A 6,755-nucleotide genomic window follows, 5' to 3' on the forward strand; every position below is an offset into this window, starting at 1 on the left:
AGGTTTCTCCATGCAGAGCTCTTCATTAGTGGCATAACTGAGTTCGATTTGCATTGCCTTTCCAAAAGGTCCAAATGTTACTTCAGATTTAAGTGATTACCATATTCTCGATTTCTTATAAAATTTTTGAAATTTCAAATTCAATAATTACTTTTTCAGCGTGCTGAAAATAATACACATATAGTCAAAGTTTTCATAACTTTTCGTAAAGAAAACTTATATTCCAATTGCTAAAGAAGTGCAGAGGGCTCAATTACAATTTGCTATATTTAAGTATCTCCCCCAAATAGATGATATAATCTAAATTTTCTGCACAGTATTTCTCAATTTCTCTTTACTACACAGTCCATGGAGCTGAACTGGTTTGTGATCGGAACAAATGAGAAAGAAAATGTATGACCCATGTGCATTCTACTAAGCTAACACAAGCCATGTGTTTCTGTGCTAGGTTTAGATTATCCACTGATTTGATGCATCAACTGTCCCATTTCTTGTAAATGGGTTTTCTTCTGTTCAGTGTTTAGTAAGCCCCTTGTCAACAAGATAACTCCCTAGGCTGAATAAAAATCCCCTTAGACCCTGACAGCCTTGGAGGATTATTTGCTCACTAGTGATTTTTAGAGGCCTCTGACAACTTCATTTCGATATATTTTCCCAGAAGGTATATAACTAAATACCCTAAACACTCAAACATTTGCACTTTTAAAGTCTTGATGCTCAGAGAACAATGGGAATTCTACCAGGATTTTTGATGGCTATCTTGAAGATGGGATGGCTAATTTGTTTCTTCATTTATTACAAAGAAGATAAATTCAAGGCAGCAGTAATTCACTTGATCAAAAGAAGTTTTCAGCCCCAAAGGGCTGTTTGTGGTTCCTATGACTGGTCCTGTAAGGAAAAAAAAATAGACCGAGGGCAAGGAGTTGTCCCAGCATGGGCTCCATGTACCATCTACATTTCCAAGATTCTATTTCTTGGTAGTTGAATGTTGAAAACTAAATAATGGACCATGTCTATAGCTTGCAATCATAGTCCATAAAATATTATTTATAACACAATAGAACTTACTGCTTTCTTACTTTAAATAGTCAGTGATCTTTGTATACTCAAAAGTATTTGCTATATAAATTCAGTATACTCAGACCTTGAAATCTATCTCTGTCACCAATTAGCAGTATGACTTTGATCTTGGCCTCATAGGTATATGAAGATTAAATGGGATAATATATTCAAGGTACCCAGTACAATGAATGGCACATAATAGTCTGTCAACCAGTGTTAATTTCCTTCCTTCCTCCTTTCTCCCTTTTCAAGCACATACAACCTTATTACATATAATGCCATAATTTCAGTCACTCATTTATTTTTAAAAGTATTAAGTATATACTACGGATCAGTTTTTCTGCATTGCACTGGGCAACAGAGCTGTACAGAAACCCTGCAAAGCCCCTGTCTCACGGAATTTACACTTTGGTGAGAGATAACAGAACAGCAGTGTTTTACCTTAAATGGTAAAACAGTCAAGAAAGGCTTCTCTAGAGAGGTGAAACAAAAAGTCACGTGAAATTCTGGAAAGGATTTTTCAAAACAAAGAATGACTAATGCATAAACTGGAAGAGCACATGGGTGCGTTGGAACTTAACACTCAGTGGGGTAGTGTAGCCAAAACTCCTGATGGAAGACAGAGACTTAGATGATACTCTCTTTTTCATAAAATGATGCTGATAAAAGCTGCTTCCAAAACACTGGCTGACCCTATGGCTTCTGTGACACTGATCTTAGGAGGAAGAGGATGAGGATAGACTGTTGACTACTGATGAGTCAAGCCACCTACAGGTTGGGTGACGAACATACAATATCCTCAATGTGACAAAAAAGTAGCCCCAACCTGTTAATAAAATAATCTTCGGGATCAAGGAGCCAGAGAGAAACATTTGCAAACCACTCTACGTTAAAGGAAAAAACACATCGGAGAAAAAGACAAAAAAAAAAGTCTTTTAAAACCTTCTATTACCTCTCTCTCACTTGTTCACTTGCTTGCTCTGGGGAAGGTGTGTTACCATGTAGTGAGAAGCCCTTGTGGAAAGGCCACATGGTGAGGAATTAAGTCCTCCTGACAACAGCCATATGAGGGAGCCTTTTTGGAAGCAGATCCACCAACCCCAGCCAAGCCTTCAGAGACTGCAGCCCCTGCCACCATCTTGAATACAGCTTCGTGAAATGCCCCAAGCAAGAACCACCCAGCTAGGCTTTTCCAGGATCACTGATCCTAAGAAGTCATGACCAAAACTTCACCAGCCTTTCCAGCCATCACAGGACATCATCTTCTGCTAAAAATGTTTCCTCAAGGCTGTAAAAGCTCACACGTGAAGTGTGTTTATCATTTAGTGCAAAGGTCAGAAAAGGAAACTGCCGGTGCACAGGTGCGACAATGAGCTCCTGGGAGAAAACAGTCTGGACTCTGGGGTAGGGGAAGATAACAGCACAATTTCTCCACTTCCAGAGTCACGTCTCTATCATGGAAACATAGTGCTGGCTGAATCAGAAACATTTCCATTCATCCTCAAAAATCTTCAATAGCCCAGATTAATGAGATTGACCTTCAGCATCCTAGATGACCTGCCTCAAGGCCCACTTCTAGCCTCACCTGACATCTCCTTCTTTCCCTCATGTTCGTTCCATCTGAACATGTCAAAGCCTGGCCCAAAAGGCTCAGTGATGAAAAGAAAGGTCAAGAACCACAGTCCCAGAAACACAGGGGATCTTGAGAGTCTTGAGAGAAATGATCATGTTCATCAAATCAGGCATTTCTCCCCCATCAGTAAGTGTATTTCCCCCCTTGACTGCCTCCTTTAGAGGCTTCCAGTTTAGAAATACATACCCATGTCTTTCCACTTCTCACATCTATGTCACAGTTATAAGCTTTGTGAGAAAGTAACCTGAGCAAGTTACTCTGTCTCTCTGAGTTGTAAAGTTTCATCTGCAAAATGAGAGCGACTTTTAAATAGCTAAACAACTCTTTCTCTTCCATCTGATTGATAGTCACTCAAATTAAATACAACTTTCCTTGGAAGCTATGACTTATTGAGAGCCATGTGCCACAGGACACCTTCCTTTATCTTATTATAATTCTCTAAGGTAGCCTCATTATCTCCATTTTAAATATCCCCCTTTTAAATTGAGCCTCAGAGCCCACACAGCTACTAAACAACTGAGGTAGTGTTTGAATCCACAACTTTATGTCCCTGTAACAGCCTCAGAATGGAGACACAGGTGTTCCGACTTCAGTGCCCCTCACAAGAAGACCTCCTAGTAACCAACCATAGACAAGACACCATTATGAAAATCTCAGAAGCGTCAGGGGGAAGCTGAAGCACTCCCATGGACCACGGAGACCAAGAAGAGCCGCACTGGAAGGGTAAGAGGAGCGGCTACACTTAGACCACATTGCAGATTCATAGGTCTGCCTAACTGCAGCGCATAGTCTCCAGTCCCACCCCTCTGGGACACACCTGGAAGCTGTGGAGCACATCCTGCCACCCTGGCAGGGAGCCAAGCCACCAGCCAGGCCCAGCTGTCGAGCATGGCTTCTGGCCCCATTTAACCAGGGGGCCTGAACAGTGCCCCTGAGCAGCCTGGGCGCCCCGCCTACAACCGCACCCAGCAGCAGTGCCCAGCACTGGGCCCCTGCCAGATGGCTGAACGCAGCCTGCAGCCTCGCTGGGATAGAGAACCCAGCTTGTGACCCCGCCCAATCCTGGAGCAAGGCCTGCGGCCGCACCTAACACTTAGGCCAGAACGAGGACCCAGCCTGCTGCGTGGGGAGCAGTCTCTAGCCCCACCCAGCTACAGAGGCACTACAGCGTCCCCGCTCACCAAAGGAGCACAGACAAAGGCCCACCTGATTGCGAAGCCCCGCCTGTGGTTTTGCACAACTTTGGGAACCTTCTGCACATCCACTTCATCTCAGAGCACAGTTCTTGCGTCCGCCACCAACCAAGAAGCCGGCCCGTGACCCCGCCTGAACGCAGCGTCCCGCCATACGCGTCATCCAATCAAGGAGTACGTCTGACGCCTCGTCCAACCAGGAGTGAGCGCGGAGCCCCGAGCCCTGCCCAAAGGCAGAATCCAGCCCGTGGCCCCGCCCTGCAAGGGAACACGGCCTGCAACTTCTCCTGACATGTTCGCGGAGCCCATCTAGTGGCCCCAACCTGACCGGGGAGCCCACCCAGCAGCCCCACATACATACAGAGCCTTCCTCGCAAGCTTACCGGGGGCCCAGCCAGTGGTATCCCCTCACCTCAGAGCAAGGACAGTGTCCTCACCCAACAAGAAACCGAATAGCAGGCCCCATCTGCCTCCAGATGCTACCAATTGACTCATCCAGTACCCTAAACTGAGCTGATTGTAGAAGGTCTGTCCTTGCTGAAGTGCACCTGTGAAGTCTGGAAGAAGCGACCACTTACTCAAATGCACAGATACCAAAGCAAGAATGCAAGGGTACAAGGATCGCAAAGAATCCGGTAATGCTCCAATAACTGACCCTAAAGAAATGGAGAACTATGAGGTCCCTCAAAAATTAAAAATAGAACTACCATATAATCGGGCAGTCCCACTTCTGAGTATGTATCTGAAAGAGATGAAATCACTATCTTGAACAGAAATCTGTACCCCATGTTCATTGCAGCATTGTTTACAGTAGCCAAGACATGGACACAACTTAAGTGCTCATCCTTCATATAAATATAAATTCATATAAATATTCCATTATACATATATAATACATATATATTCCATTATATGCATATAATGGTATATTATTCAGCCATAAAAAAAGCAGGAAATCCTGCCATTTACATGGCAAATGATCTTGGAGGACATAAGCTAAGTAAATAAAATAAGCCAGTCACAGAAGAATAAATAGTGAATGATCCTCACATTATGAGGAATCTAAAATTGTCACACTCATAAAAGCAGGTGGTTACCAGGGGCTGAGGGCAGGGAGAAATGGGAAAGTGTGAGTCAAAGGGTACGAAGTTTCAGTTATGCAGGGTGAATAAATTCTGGAAATCTACTGTACAACACAGGACCTATAGTTAACAATATTGAATTGTATACTTAAAATTTTTTCTAAGAAGGTAAATCTTAAGTGCTCTTATCACAAAAAAATAATAACTTTTAATAAAAGGGGATGAGGAGAGACCTCTGGAGGATGGATGAGTTCATGGCCTTGGTGATGGTTTCACAGGTGTATATCTGCAAACTCATCAAGTTGTACAGCCTGAAATTCAGGCTGTTTCCATCCTGGGCTCAATCATCTCAACAGGCAGCTTCCTTGGTTACCAAGACAGAGAACAGATAAACTGAGCGTCCTGAAGAAGTTCTTCAGTACTTTAGCCCAGCAATGACACACTTGACTTCCACTAATAGGCAGCTGGCCAGAATTTGTCGCATGGCATGACCCAACTGCTAGGGCCTAGCAGGTGTGATGGAGTACATGCTTGTTCAGTAAGTGTTACATGTTTCTGTGGTAGCAACTAACAAAATATTTGTTAGTTTGTCCACAATGTAAAATTGAACAATATTACAAAGGAAAATTAACCCAAAAAATCATGAGTTTTAATTCACTTCTTTTAGAGAAGGAGGGGTCAAGCAAAAAGAAACAATAGTATGTTATTTTCAGACATATGTAGTGAAATAAAGTTTTTAAAAATGCACAGAAGGTCACTCTCCCCGGGCTCTGTCCTGGTGGCGTAGGGGAGCATAGGGCTGTGCCCCATGATGTACAGTCCCTTTCCACAACGTTGGAGATGAAGCCGGGCCTTGAGTCTGCGCCTGCATATTCCTACAGCTTCTCAGAGTCCTGTGGACAATGACTGAGGAGACAAACCATGCAGGAAACAGCTCTCTAGAGCAGCATATCTGAATCTAGGTTGATCCGAAGTGAATGAAAAATTTGTTTTAATCAGTTTGGGTGTATTGCTGGATTAAAGCTCAAAAAAAAAAAAAAAAAAATGCACAGAAATGCTGAACACTATCTTCAGGACGGTGTGGGTTCTCAAGAGAAAGTAATGGAACCAGAATTAAGAAAGACTACACAGAAGATTTCAACATTATCCATAATTTTATGAATTTTATGTTCAAGCTTCATACTGCATAGATGATACTAGTTACACTATTCTCCAATATTTTTGTATATTGAAATATTATGTAATTTTTTAAAGAATATATACATGTCTGTAATAGTTTTCTATGCTGTTCACAAACTTAATGGCTTAAAACAACATTTATTATCTCACAGTTTCCATGGGTCAGGAATCAAGGTATGGCTTAGCTGCATAATCAGATTCTCAGAAGGCTGTAGTCAGGGTGTTGGCAAGGGCTGGAGTCTCATCTGAGGCTTAGGATCCTCTTTTAGAGTCACTTGATTGTTAGGAGAATTCATTTCCTTGCATCTGTAGAACTCATGGTGGTTTGGTTCTTCAAGATTCAGCAGGAGAACTTCTGAATGCAGTCAGCTAAGGCAGAGTTGTATACAATGTAACATAATTATCATCTTGCCATATAATGTAATCTAATCAAAGGAGTGACTACCCCCTCATATTCACAGGTCCTGCCCACACTCAAGATGAGGGGGATTATTCACAGCAAGTACACCAGGAGGCAGGAACCTTGGGAGCTGCCTCAGAACTCTACATACCACAGTACCTCAAGGCTCTTATAATCTGGTAGAAGACATAGACATAAGACCAACA

General features: G+C 42.7%; 1 non-coding gene across 1 annotated transcript; it reads left to right on the forward strand.

The window, feature by feature from the left end:
- Positions 1 to 5,714: 5,714 nt before the first annotated feature.
- LOC136126148 (small nucleolar RNA SNORA73 family) lies at positions 5,715 to 5,906 on the forward strand. The gene has a single exon (XR_010656047.1). It is a non-coding gene; the product is annotated as a small nucleolar RNA SNORA73 family (small nucleolar RNA).
- The last annotated feature ends 849 nt before the right edge of the window (positions 5,907 to 6,755 follow it).

This window comes from Phocoena phocoena, chromosome 7, assembly GCF_963924675.1.
Source record: "Phocoena phocoena chromosome 7, mPhoPho1.1, whole genome shotgun sequence".
Taxonomy (NCBI): domain Eukaryota; kingdom Metazoa; phylum Chordata; class Mammalia; order Artiodactyla; family Phocoenidae; genus Phocoena; species Phocoena phocoena.